The sequence below is a fragment of the Aedes albopictus genome, chromosome 3, assembly GCF_035046485.1.
Source record: "Aedes albopictus strain Foshan chromosome 3, AalbF5, whole genome shotgun sequence".
In the NCBI taxonomy this organism is placed as follows: domain Eukaryota; kingdom Metazoa; phylum Arthropoda; class Insecta; order Diptera; family Culicidae; genus Aedes; species Aedes albopictus.
In genome coordinates this window covers 392677728-392692897 of record NC_085138.1, presented here as the reverse complement: position 1 = coordinate 392692897, position 15170 = coordinate 392677728, and positions in this window count along the sequence as shown.

Genomic DNA, 15170 nt, shown 5'->3' with positions numbered 1-15170 from the left:
GTTGATGGAGTCGATGTTGAGGTGAGTAATTTCCCTTTGCTCGCATGTGGACGAAGTACCTAGAGTCGTGGAGTCAAAGTTTTTACTCAACCGTTAGTTTACATTAATAACTCAACTTTCGATAGTATGCTACATACTCAATTTTGGCTTCCCACACCGAACTAACAAAGTTGGGTTGATTTACTCTTTGCTCTATGACAACAATGAACAGAGCGAATGAGAGAGGAAGCTGAGAACTGAGATTTAAGTGCTCAAATATAGGTTCTCTTGTTTTTCAGTGTATAGTCCTTTTTAGCTTTTGCTCAATAATTTTGTCAGTTTCCCATGGGTTGTTGATTTATTTAAAAATGTGGGGTTTGCGTGTGCTCATTTATGATCTGCTGGTGGCATCCCCCCAGGAGCATCTTCAGAAATTTTACAGAATTTCTTCCGAAATTTCTCCAGGAGGACTTCCGTTATGAGTTCCCACCCCAAGAACATAGCAGAGAAATCCTGGAGGAAACCAAAATAAACATTCTAGAAGAATCCTGGATGAAGTTCCTGAACAAAATCCCAAGGAGTTCCTTAAAGAATCTCGGAAGGAGTACCCGGAGGTATCCCAAAAGGTTCTTGAAGGCAGCCTATTTATTGCACCCATAAACAAATAGAAACGCTCCATAGAAAATCAAAAAGTGCTCCATAAAGAACGAACATATGTTTCATGAAAATGTGCATGTTACCCATAAATAATTGAAAACGTTCCATAAAAATGTACCGGTAAAACATAAAATTTTCTCAATAAAAGTGAAATTTTGCACCAATAAATAATACTGAAATGCTCCATAATAAAATACAAATGCCCCATAGAAAAATGCAAACGCTCCATAAAAAATTGAAATTGTACCCATAGAAAATTGAATATTGCTCCATAGAAAAATTAAATTGCACCATAAAAAATTTGAACTGCACCATAGAAAATAGATGAATTCTCCATAAGTATTATCAAACTGCACCAGAGAAAATATGAATTGCTCCATGAAAAATTGAAAATCCTCCATAGATAGCATATTCTTATAATTTAATTCGGCAGGGCTGAATTGCTTTACATTGCACTGCTTTAGTGGTGCAAATGTTTAAAGTTATGGAGAATTTTCAATTTTTTATGGAGCAAATTGTATTTTATGTGGTGCAGTTTGCTAATACTTATGGAGCATTCATATATTTTCTATGGTGCAATTTCTATTTTTTTATGGTGCAATTTAATTTTTCTATGGAGCAATATTCAATTTGCTATGGGTACAATTTCAATTTTTTATGGAGCGTTTGCATTTTTCTATGGAGCATTTGTATTTTATTATGGAGCCAGTGCCGGATTTAGACTTCGGGGGGCCCGGGGCAAACCCTATCAAATGGGCCCCCAAAACCAAATTTCCCTATTTTTGAAATTTTTACTGTTTTTTTTTCTTTTTTGGCGGATTCGAAAAACCTCATATCATACAACTGTTTATTTATTTAAAAAAAATATTTCATATTCGTTTGTTATTAATTTTTATACAGTACATTTGTTTCTTTGAAATGTTCAGGCCGAATATGTCTTCTGAATATGGCTTCTGATGTACATATATAAAAAGTGTACGTTTTGCAATGCCATCCCCAAAATTTCCGACAGATGGCAAACGATTCGAACATTCATTTTGATTTATGGCTCAACTTCCAAGATGCTGCTGGAACCCTCAGTTTTATTGCGTAAATGGCATTTTGTTCAGTTAGTACATGTATTTTAAAATTTCATCCAAATTCATAACATTTATGCAATTTTTTAATCTTTGCTTTCAGTTCTAAATCTGAAATAATGGAACATGAAACAACTTTACTTGGGTTTCTACAATTCTATGAGTATTTCAAAATTCAAATTGAACAAAGATAGGACTCTTGAAGGCAACGGTAACAATATATCTCAAAAATGTAGGTAAAACTTAAAATATACATAGATATGTTAAAACGCTGTTTCGAGATGCTTTTGGAGGCTAGGTTTCTGTTCCTAATTTCCAAATATCTCCAAAAGTTTTCATCATCTCTTTCCCATGATTACAGTCAACTGAATGAAGATGGGTTTTGAGCAGTTGTTTAGAAACACTTTTTTCCAGCAATTTGAGGCCACGAAGAGCTGTTTTTATTCGATAAGAACTTTCAAAATCTTTTTAAAGAAAATCGAGTACACCAAAGTTAAGAGAAAACATCGTGTTATCTAAACATTGAATACTGTACACAAAAGCTATCATTTTTTATTTGGATTTATTCTCAAGTGAAAAGATATATAAATGGCTAGAAATATGGAGTCTAGAAATCCTTAAGAGGAAACAAACAATCATCGTTTAGCAAAAATTCAAAATCAGTTTTCTCGCTGAAATCTCAACCATTGTTAATAACAGATTATCACTGCACTCTGGCCACCATCTGGATAACAGTGAAATAATTTTCAATTACGGTTTTGTGTCTTAGACGAAGAAAACTGCTTTTGAATAATTGATGATTGCTGATGACTGAATGATGGTTATTTGAGCCTTAAGGAATCCAATTATGACTGATATAGGACATGTATTAAATATGAACGCCTATTTTAATGCATTTATATGGTTTCGTTGAAAAATATTATAATGCTTCGGGATTCTTGGGGGCCCCCACTAATCGGGGGGCCCGGGGCACTTGCCCCCTTTGCCCCCCCCCCCTTAAATCCGGGCCTGTATGGAGCATTTCAGTATTATTTATTGGTGCAAAATTTCACTTTTAATGAGAAATTTTTTTGTTTTACCGGTACATTTTTCATAAAGTATGGAACGTTTTCAATTATTTATGGGTAACATTTCACATTTTCATGGAACATATGTTCATTCTTTATGGAGCACTTTTTGATTTTCTATGGAGCATTTGCAATTTGTTATGGTTGCATTAACCTTTTGCCGTTCTCGAATGAGTGCCATGAAAGCAATTCCCGGGAAAAGTTTTGCGATAAACCGCGGAAGGAGTACCCAGTGAAGTCTCGGAAGTCGATCCCGGAGGATTCCCAAAAACCGTCCTGGAGGAATCTCAAAAAGAGTTCTTGAAGAAATCCTGGAAGTAGTTCCTAAAACAATCCCGATAGAAGTTGCTGGAGGAGTACTGGAACGAGAAGTTTTTGAAGAATTTCCGAAAGGAGTTCCCAGAGGAAGCCAGGAAGAAGTTCCCATAGCAATCTCTGAAAAAGTTCCTAGATGAATCTTGAAAAAAGTTTGTCAAAGAATCCAGTAAGGAGTTCATGAATAAGAAAGAATGCAGGAAGCAGATCCTGCAAGAATCCCGGAAAAAGTAAGTGGAAGGTGAAATCCAGAAGGATTTCATAGAAGAATTCCTATCAAATTTCCTGAAGAAATCTCAGAAGGAACTCCTGGAGAAATCACGCATGGAATTTCTAGAAGAGTCCTGAAGAAATTCCGAAAGATATCCTTGTATGAGTATTGGAAAGGGGAATCCCGGAGAAACCTCTAGTGAAATTCCTGGAGGAATCCCAGAAGGAACTCCTGGTGTTATCTAAAAAAATCCTTAGGAAACCCAGAAGGACCAATGGAAGGAACGCGTAAGAGAAGACTTGGGAGAATCTTAGGAGGACTCCTTGCGAATCTCAGGATTTTTTTTTTTGAAGATCAAGGAAGGAATCTCTGGACAAATTCCGGGAGGACTTCCAGGAGGAATCCAAGATGGAATCTTAGAAGAAATTCCTGGAAGAGTCTCAGAAGGAACCTCTGAAGGAATCCCAAATTAGCGCCAGAAAAAAAAAACTCCAAGAAATTCCCTGGGAATCCCAGAATGATATCCTGGAGGAGTCCTGGATAAAGATTAAGAACCGGTGAAGGAATTCTTTGAGTTATTACAGATCTTGTTGCAGATTGAATTCCAGTGAAATTCCAGAAGGAGCTCCTGGGAGGTCTAGTCATAAATCAGTAAATTTCCCATGCACGTCAACCCTGAACTCAATCAATCACCATTACCTATGTCGAATTCGTGAACAAAAAGGCCACGAAACGTCAAATACTCGTTTGACTTTTGAGCTGAGTCGTGTTATGTAGGTGCCTGTGGAAACGAGTTCATTCCAGTAAGGGCCTGTTCATAAACTACGTAGACTTTTAGGGGGAGAAGAGGAGTTTTAGCCAAAGTCTACGGTACATACAAAATTCGAAAATTTTGTATGGACAAAAGTTTACTAAAAGAGGAGTCTGAGAATGCCAGAATTGAGTCTAGGTAGGACAGCGCCATAACACGTCACCGATTAAACGTCAAACGTCAATACTTGTGCATCGGTTCATACTCGTGTTCACCCGTTTGAAGTTTGTACTGAACATGCTATCTAGGTAAGGGGCCATGGACAAGTCACGTCACGCCTGTAGGGAAATGTAGAGGGTAGTGTTTGCTGAACGTGACGACCTTTACACAAATGGTGAGGTTTGATACAAAAAGTGTGACAAAGGGGGGGGGGGGGGTGTTTCGCGGTTGAAAGTGTCGAATTTTGTATGTTTTTATTTGTGTACTACCCCTAACCATGGAAATTCGTGCATTTTCTATCAACCCGGCTACGGAAACGAACCGATTCCAACTATAACCAACAACAGCATTGTGCCTATCACTTTTTGCAGAAGTTCTATCGCGGAAGGTATTTTGCAGATTATCAAACCTGGCATTACGTTTACGATTAATGATTAGGGTAAGTAATCAAAATTTGAACCAAATTGCGACTTTCTGAGGCAGTGCAAATTTTAAGTGATTTTTTCTCCCACATGTAAATAATTTACTACGGCAAAATCGTATTACATGAAAGCCACGGGTATAAGTTTTCTGTTAAATGGTAAAAAGTTTGTATTTGCACCGAATTTCATTGAAATGTACATGTAAAATCAACAATGATTTTAATCTTAATTTGAACCAATTTTAATCTTAATTTGAACTACTGGCGGCAGCAGCTCGTGCAATTCACAAAACAGCCAATTCCATGCTAAGCAACTAAAAAACACATGAATCTGCTAATTCTCATGCCTATTTTTCATTAGGCAGTGAAATCTCAACTCAGAATGTTCGAAATTCTTTAGGAATTTGGAAACTAAATTTGAAATTTTTCATCCCCCAAGAGTAAACACTAGCGCAATCTACAGGCCAACACTAGAAGCTCACCCCCGTTTCATAGTTCAAATTTAGATTACAAATAGTTCAACTTAAGATAACAAGTAAGAATCACTTAAATTTGATAATTTTTTGACAAATAATGCGGAATTTTATTCGGTTGGTCGGTTCTATGATAAATAAGCTTTCATTTGACGTATTTACTTATTGCGTGTGATGCAATGCATGAGCTGTATGCATGGGAGCACCGAGAAAGGGCTTTCTCTGGGGGGGAATAGGTGAAATCACAATGATTTTTCAATGGCTTATTTTCGATGGCAAAAACGCCTTTTTCAATGCTTTTAAAGCTTATGTTATCAGATTATATTACGGAAAACTGTTTAACATCTTTTTCGGGACAATATTTTCCCAAAAAGTACGTCATTTCAATGAATTTCAAAATAGTTCAAATTAAGATTACATTTTGACTAGCTCAAATTTTGATTTCTTACCCCACAATACACACTTAGATTTTTTACAGTATTCGGTAATTTTTTACCGAAATCTAAACAGCTGAACGTTCGGTAATTCGGTAATCGAGTACCGAACGTCCGGTACTTGAATTTTTGATGAGCTGTCAAAAACTACCGAATTTCTCCGGTAATGCGAAATTGTAAATTGCCGTAAAATTTCGGTAATTTTTGTTTACTATCGCAGGATTTTACAGATTTTCGGTAATGTTGGAATTATATAAGACATAACCTCAATAAAATCATTATAATTTTTTGTTCATTAATCGCCACATTTTTATATAAACTTACAAGTTTGATTTATTTAACCATAAACTGCTGCTAAATGTACTTGATGTTTGCATTGGCTTCTAACGGGAGCGGTATTTAACGAAATGAATTGCCAATCTGTTGATGTTGAAAGGTGTTGAAGCCGGATGAATTTGGAGATGCTGGAAGACAAAGTTAATTATTTCCTTATGATGGCCAGATCCGACATAAGAATGCTTACCTTGTAACGGCGAACATAATTTTCTGTCTTTTGCTTTCTAGTAGCTTCACACTTTTTACCAACTGAACACAAAAGAAAATTAATTGGGACATTGCTCTACTACGCCATGACGTATTGACATCTTTGCTCAACGCTTTACAGTACTTCGGTAATCATGTGAACGATTAACCGACTGTCCGGTACTTTATTTTACAGAAGACGGTATTTGTTCAATTTTACAGTACGTACTGTATTTTTTTGACAGATGCTAATCATTTTACCAATAGTTCGGTAATTAAAGTACCGAAATCTTGTAAAGACGGCCAACTTTACCGAAAACCGGTTGTTTTTGCACTTTACCGTATTTTTTCAGCAAATTTTTTACCGAACAGCGGAATTGAATCTGAGTGTGTAAGAACCAATAAAAAAGCAACTGTACGTTTCGTAATGGGCTCTCATAATTGGAATGCACAAACCAACTAATATTCACAGTACTCCTAGAAGAAAATGTCCTCCCTCAAATACATCAAATAAATATATTTATATGCATTGAAGGAATCACGGTATGTGCATATGATTTATCACTTGTAGATTCACCCTTTGTCAAATATTTGACAATCTCATAGATCGTGAACAATCTCCGGACCCCCCACGTAGTAAGAGTGATATTTTACCGTCGGTGCTTATGCCATTCCACGGCTCGATGGCGTCATTATTTCAAATTTATTCCTGCTTCAAAAGTACTAAAGCAACACATTTCCTCCGAATTACACACGCCTCACTGTTACATTGTTTTATTGCAACCGTGCCTGTAAGTATATGGAACCACACTGGTGCTCAACTCGTCCCGGTTGAAAGTGTGCCAATAATATCCTCGAATAAAAAGGACAAAACTTTGCAAAAATAATAAAACGATTAATGCCGACACGTGCTTCAATCCCGTCATACGTGAGTACATTTGATTTTTCGGCAGAAGCAGCAGTTCCATAATGAATCCCAGGACACGCCCAGTGAATCCCTGTAGCACTCTCACGTGCACTCAGCGGGAACACGTGTTCGGGATCGACACGTCACGATTCCGCGTGGATTATTTCGGATATAACGAGCTCGATGTCGCTACATCATCTGCATAGGCTGAGCTATTCGGGACTCGGTTGCTGTCAGGGACTTTCAAGATTCGTCGTACCACCAACAACGGTACCAGTATGTAGTCATGTCTCATTATTTAATCCTTGATGCTTGGGTTGCGTGTTGCCGGGGGATAGGGCAATGTCGTCTAGACGTTTGGAGCCGTTTTCTCGTGCGGGCCGCATCGTTTAAGTTCAATTTCATGCAACATTTCGCCGGTGCCGACCACAGTCCACGCAAAAACCCGGTACAGACGATTCCCCGCCGTGTGCAGCCGAAGATGTTTACGGTACCGTCCGTCGACTACGACTACGAAATGTGCATAATATTTTCTCCTACAAACAACTGATCCATATTCCCACATGGGTAAGCGTTATAAATATGAAGAGAGGCTTGGAGGACATTCAAGGCTAAGGCAAAAACAACGCCACCACACCGACCGGTCGACGAGCCTGCAGTGGTGATTTAGTGCGAAAGTTGTGGGGTGAGGCTTCTGCTGGAACGCACTACTTGCAGTCAAGTTCAAACTATGCAACGGGCTCTTCGGCAGACATGCTCAAATGAAATTAATGGCTGGCTGGGATTACCCGGAATGGATGGCTCTGCTGGTCAGACTTTTTAAAGGAGATGGTTAACAATATGTGTTTGAAAAGCGAGATGTTATACTGCATTCTACTGACTAGACACTCCGCCAGCCTCGTTGGATGAATGTTCGACTTGTGTAGAAAAACAAATATTTTTGGAACTCGCTACATAAATAACTATATTTTTAGACTATGTAAAGCATAGATTGTTGAGATAACTCTTCTACGACTGTTTATGTAGAGTAGATGCTATACAGGTTTACCTCGATTTAGTGGACCCTCAATTTACATAATTCCTTCGATTTTATGTACTTCGATTTATGTGCATTTTACCTCGATTTTATGTTATTATTTTTAAATTCCCCTTCTGAAGGAAGAACTCACATTTTGGGAGTTTGTCGGGAGTGGGATTCGATTCCAGTCTTTGGCGTGATAGCCACGTGTCACGCCAGATCCGCCACTCTATGGAATAACTTCTGAAAGAATCCAACAACTTTTCAAGAAATCCCTGCTGCAATTCACGAGCTAATTCTAGGAATATTTAAGAAGTCTCTGAAGATATTTCCAAAATAATCGCTGGAGAAATTTCAGAAAAAATTAAAAAAAAGAACTGAAGAAAATTCTAAATGATTTTTTTTTTAGATATTCTGAATAAAACAGAAGTATTTTGAGAATCCATTGATGCATTTTCTGAACAAGTTTCAGGAGAAATACCTGAACAAACAGCTGGACACCTCTGGTGGAACACCCAGCAAAACAACTTGAGATGTTTTTGAAAAAAAAAAGTCCTAGGTAATTCCCCCAATGAAAATTCTAAACAATTTTTATAATAAGTTCCTTGAGGAATCCATAGAGAAATCTTCTATAGGTAAGCTTGGAGGAAATCCTGGAGGAATCATATATATAAAATCTCAGCGTTGTCTGTCTGTCTGTCCGTAACGCTTTAAAATGTTTCGTTGCAAAGTTTCGCCGTAGTTGTATCAAATTTCTAATATCTAAAATTCTAATTCTAAATCTTAAAAATGAACGTTCTGTAATGTTCTGTAGTATTTAACTTCTTAAATTTTTGAAAATCTCCTTAAAGTTTCTGGACGCTTCAAAAAGAAAAGGAAGAACCTTCTGCAGCATTATGGAACATTTTCTTCCTTTTTATTGGCGTAACGTTCCAATTGGGACAAAGCCTGCTTCTCAGCTTAGTGTCTATGAGCTCTAACACAGTTATTAACCTTCTAATACCCAACGCCGCCTTTACACGGGGTATAGTTTAAGCATTTTTGTATTTTTTTCCTGGGCAATCAAAACTTTTATATTTATGGCTGCTTCTTGGGACTGTTCTGTACATCTCAGAATAGTTTTTGGTGTCTTTTGAAGTCTATTTACATTTTTGAAAAATCATTGAAGATTTGATATTGTTGTGACTTTCCAGATGACATTGTTTCTTTTGTATTGAATCGCAACAATTATTATATTTTAAATTTTTCCTCTATCATTCTATTGCAGTGAAAGAGTTTAGGGGAGTTGAATACACTCTAAAATTGTTTTCCTTTAAGTTACACGAAAAATGAACTTTTTCATGAAATAAAAATGAAATAAAAATACTTTAAGAATAATCAAAAAATCTCAAAATGTTTTTATCTTGAAAATTTGGTATCTCAAATAGGCTTCCAGGAAAAATATAAAAGTGTAGGGATGTTCAAAAATGAAAATTAGAAAAATCGAAAACCGAAATTCACAAAATCGCGAATAACAAAGAATCACCTTCCAAAACATGTTTAAATCGATTTTAGATGACGAAAAATGCTATTTAGATCAAAATCGAAAATTTGGGTATAAGATGGCTAACTTCCTCTTTTAATGACCACTTCTAAGTTGATAAACGTTTTAGAAAAGAACCTTCTAGAATGTTCTAAAACACCAAACTTTTTAAAAATTGGAAAACTTTTTGGATGTTAGGGAGCAAGCGAGAAAGCAAAAAAAAAAACATCTGAAACATAGAAATCAATAAAATTTCCAGAAAGCTCCTGGAAGATATTGAACGTTCCAAAAGTAAAACAAGCATCTGAGATATTCTGGATTACTAAGTTATTGAACTTTATTAAGAAAAAGGAGAAGAACCTACTGGAATGTTAGGTTATACTTTTTTTTCAATTTCGAGAACATTCTGGATGATAATGAACGTCCAAGAAAGAAGTATAGGACCTTCTGGGATGTTAAAAAACATCAAAATTCATAAAATATCGAGAACTTTCTGGAAATTACTGAATGTTTAAGATATAAATTGCTGGTCATCCCAAAAACAAGACAAAAAATCTTCTGCAAACTTTTCAATTTACGGAAAGTATCTGGGAGTTTGGGAAAGTTCCAGAAAGAAAGAAAAATAACCTTCAAGAATGTTGTGGAACAACTAAATCTCTTAAAATTTTTGAAAAATTTCTGGAAGCTACTGAATGTTAAAAAAAACAAAAAAATCCTCTACAATATTGTGGAGCATCGAACTTCCCTAAATACCTGGAACTTTCTAGAAGCTGCTAAACTTTCCAGATAGTATAAGAAAATGAAACATTTGGAATTTTCTCGAACACATTTTTTTTAAAGCCGAGAATGTTCGGGGAGTTGGTGGGCGTTCAAGAAAAAATAAATCATGGCCCTTCTGAAAAGTTCTGGAACATTAAAATTCATTGAATTTTGAGAACTTTCTGGAGATTTCTAAACGTTCAAGAGACACGAATTCTGGAGAGATAATCTGGAATTTCATTGAAAACTTTATAGAAATACCTAAACATTCTAGAAATCTTTCAAACTCTCCATTCTATCATATAAACGTATACGGGCCAGTAGATGTTGCAGTGAAGAATTGTAACTGGAATTTTAAAAACAATGTGGCTAACGTGGCTAGCCAGATCGGGTCAGCTAGTTTCTGAGAATATATATAGAGGAATAACCAGCGGAATTTCTGCAGATTAATCTACAAAAATGCCTTCCAGCCTTTCCGTAAGAATCCTTTTAAGGATCTCTCAAAGAATGTGTAGAAAATTTTCTGAAGTAATCTTTGCAAGATTTTCAACGACTTTCCTAAGAAATTCTTGGAGCAATTTCTAGAAAAAAAAATCTTGAAGGAATATCCAAAGGAATTTGAAGAAATCTGGGAATTCCCTTAATGTTTTTTTAAGAAATTTCTAAGGCAATCCATAGTAAATCCACTGAAAAAAAAAATTTAAGAAATTCTGCATTTCTGATTCCTACTGTATTCGTGAATCATTTTCTAAAAAAACATGGAGTAGGGTATTGTACCATTTGGGCAGGTGTACCTATTTTGGGCACTTGTCGCTATAACTAAGTCAATTTCAAACCGATTGATTTGAATTTTTGTACAGAGTTAGATACTGTACGTGCCTAACTCTGTACAAAATTTCAAATCAATCGGTTTGAAATTGACTTAGTTATAGCAGCAAGTGCCCAAAATAGGTACACCTGCTCAAATGGTACAAGACCCTATTATTAAGAAAGTTCATGTCATGTTTTCTAGATGAATGTTTAGATAAATTTCTGGAAGAATCTCTAAGGAAAAAAATTAAAGAAATTCGTAGATGAATTTCTAAAACAATCTATGCAATATTTTTTGAAAAATAAAAATCCTGAAATATTTTCTAATGGAATCCATGCAACAGTTTTAGAAGGCTTCCGTGCAACATGTTCCTGAGAAGTTCTTGGAGAAATTCCTGGAGGATACTTAAGGAATCCCCAGACGATTTTGGGAAAGAATATCTGGAAGAATTTCTTCAGGATTTCCTGCATGATTTTTTAAAGTAAATCTACGAGGAGATTCAAAAGGAGTCCCTAATAAAATACTTAAGAATCCCTGGGAGATTTTTTCAGGAACTCATGAAAGATTTTTCAAATAAATCCTAGGATTGATTTCAGCAAGGATCCTTGAGAGAATCTTTCTTTTTTCAAAGCAATCCTTGGAGAAATTTGTAATGAAATCTCCGGAAGAAAATCTAGAGATATTTCTGATGAAATTGTTAGTCGAATTTATATAAAAAGCCATGGGAGATTCCCTCGAAAAATTTGTAAAGGACCTTCAGTGCAGTTTCCTCAGGAATCCATGCAAAAATTATCAGAATTGATTTCATTTTTTTGTTCAAGAGTCCCTGAAGGAATTAATAAAGAAATCTCATGAATTTCTGACAGAAATTCAGATTTTCAAAACAAAAAAATCCCTGGAGCAATTTCTAAAGCAAACCCCGGAGAAGCTTCCTTGGAAGATCGTTTGAGAGAATGCTTAAAGGAATTTCCGAAGGATTAACAAAAAAAAGAAATAGAAGAGTACCGAAAAAGGGTAACTCTGTGAAGGACTTTCTTAAAAAAAAATCCTGGAGGAATTTCTGCAGAAACTCGTACACAGCTTTTATAGACAACTCTATGTATGTGAAACTTCTGGAAGAATGCCAAGTGGAATTTTTGGATTTGGAAGTTGTTGTGAGAAGGTGAAATCCTTGGAAGAATTTCAAAAGTAACCCCAGCACAAATTTTTAAAAATACTTTTCAAAAAAATTTTGGAAAAAAAACTCTGGAATAATTTGTGAGGGCATCGCTGAAAGTTTTATCAAGGAAATATCAAGAGAAATGTTTGAATAAATGTCTTAAAAAACTTCTGGAGAAATCTTTGAAGAATGCATTTTTAAAACAATGCCCTGGAGGATTTTTGCTCAAATTCATGAAAAAAATCGAAAAAAAAGGAGGAATTTCTGAAGTTGAAGTTGTTTTGAAAGAATTCTTTATGGAATTTGTAGAATAAAAAGAGTTCATGAACATATCTTTGAAGAACATTTCCGATGAGTCCATGGAAGATTTTTTTTTAAGAAGCTGTGAGGGATTTTTTTGGCCGAATACTCGGACATATTTCCAAAAAATTTTGTTTAGAAATACTTTTTTGAAGAATTTTTGAAAACATTTTGGTAGATTTTCAAAGGAATCTCTAATAGATTCTTCAAACAAATGCCTAGAGAAATCTCTGAGATAATATCCAGAAGAATTTCTGAAGTCGAATCCAAGTCGAATTTCCCAAACAATCTCTGTAATGATTTGTGATTTTGAAATTTATGCCAGATTTCGTAAAAAAATAATCTTTGTTGCACTTCTAGAGGAACACATGGAAGATTTTCTGAAATAATCTGTCACATGATGATTTGGGTTGGGAAGTTTTCATCGGAGACCGTCGTTATGCAGTTAAAATTTCTGGGTCACTAATTTTTATTTAACATCGCAGAATTGTAACGAAAGGCGACCAAGCAGATTGCGGTGCGAACCTACACTACTCGTACAGAAAGATCATTCAGCAAATTCAGCCCTTGTGAAGAATTACCATTAAGTTAAAATTCACAAATACAAAGAAATAAAAAAAAATACAGCCCAACCAGTGACTAACCACACTTTCTCAAGTGCTTGCCACGAATCTCCGATTACGGAAGGAATCCCTTGAGGAATTTTAGAAGGGATCACAGGAGGAATTTCTGAAGCAATTCGTAAAAGAAAATTATTGTGGCATTCCAGGATAAATCCTCGGGGACATTTTCAATGGAATCTCTGAATGAATTTCTGAACATTAAGATTTTTTTTTTGGGACAATTATGCAAATAACGTTATCATGTATGCCGATTCAAAATATTCAAAATATTGGCTTTTGAATCAACAATATGTATGTTTGCCATTACCGTTTATTAGCTACCATCGTCCTGGTTTGCGATTCTAGATTAATTTATCCCAGGGAAGATGCATTAGAAAACCATTTAGATTGCCCATTCCTAATCGAAACCACCAACTAGGCTAATGGGCGCGTATAATTGTATATTTTATTTTCTGATTAATTTCCGTACCGCACAGACACACACACCCCCATATGTCGCTGATTGTAGTACCGATAAAAGACCGAAACTCAATTTATCGCTAATCGCCGTTGCATATTGTTTGCTTTATTGCTGTGCAGGATTGCTCTGTTCTTTTTTCCTGCTCCAACAAAACCGAGCCCTCTAACGTCGTCGGCGTCGATTGGACATTGATGGCATTTTAGGAGAGAGGCTGCGAGGAAAAAAATGCTGATTACAATTATTCGAGCCACGCATTTTTCTACACGCCATTCGACCGGCAATAATTTATGCGTTGCGGAAGCGGTCGTTTACATTTCAAACTAATTATTTGTTTGCCATCAAGCGTATGAAATATTAATTAATCATGTTCGGACAGGTTATTTTATTTCCGATTTTTCCTAAGTGGGAAGTTATATTTTTTGCATCAACAACTAATTCCCAATCGCGTGTCAATGACAACTGGAACAATCATGTTTGACAGAAATATGCTACACGAATGATTTGAGATAGTTTTATTTTTTGCCCATTTACTGGTCGGTCAGTGTGATTGAAATAATTATCATTTTTATCAATATTATTGTACTCTAATGAGTTCGGTCGGGTGAGGGGCCCTCCAAATTCCTGGGAAATCATCGTCCGTAGTGTAACATAAAACGTGTGGATCAATAATCTGCCCCAATGAACTCACTTACCGCACAAGGATAACTGCCCTGACCGGAACCGGAGGGATACGACTAATTAAATCGGTTCGCCATGATAATTATCGATTAGCACTTTGTGTCGATTGTATGTATTTTTCAACCGCTGAGTAATCAAAAATGTACGTAGAAGCAACAACAACAGTTACTGATTGGACGTATATGTGGAATTGATCTAGTGTAGTCGAATTCATAGGTTCATTGACTGGGTGTTGAATTCACTATCGAATTCGATATGACTGAAAATATAGACATGGAGAAAAGTTTAGTACTATTCGTACTTGCATTTCAAGTAGTAGCATGGGATTCGCGACCTGCGAGCTTGTGTGCTTTGAACGTCTACATTCAGGAGCAATACTTATTCACTTACTTATGTTCTTTCAGTTCTTAGCAGTGAGCGCCCATGGTGGTGCAGGGGGGCGAATTGAAAGATCTTTATCCTGGGCAATTACCAGCCACCGCCTTGATCTGCGGTCAGGTCAAATTTCTGTCGACTTCCTTTATTTTCATGTTGAGGCTGTGCCGGCATGAGCCTCTGGGTCTGCCTCTGCTGCGATGTCCTGCTGTGTTCCAATCTAAAGCTTGTTTATAGATTTTGTTCCTGCCCCTGTCTACATAGAGTGTGGCCGACTTACCTCCACGATCGCTCCCAATTTTTTGTTGCAATCGGCTTTTGATGACATCGACGATGGAGCTCCACGTTGGAGATCCATTTGTTAGGCCACCATGCACGAATCATATACCGCAGGCATCTATTGATAAAGACCTGCTACTGCCGTTCTACTCCC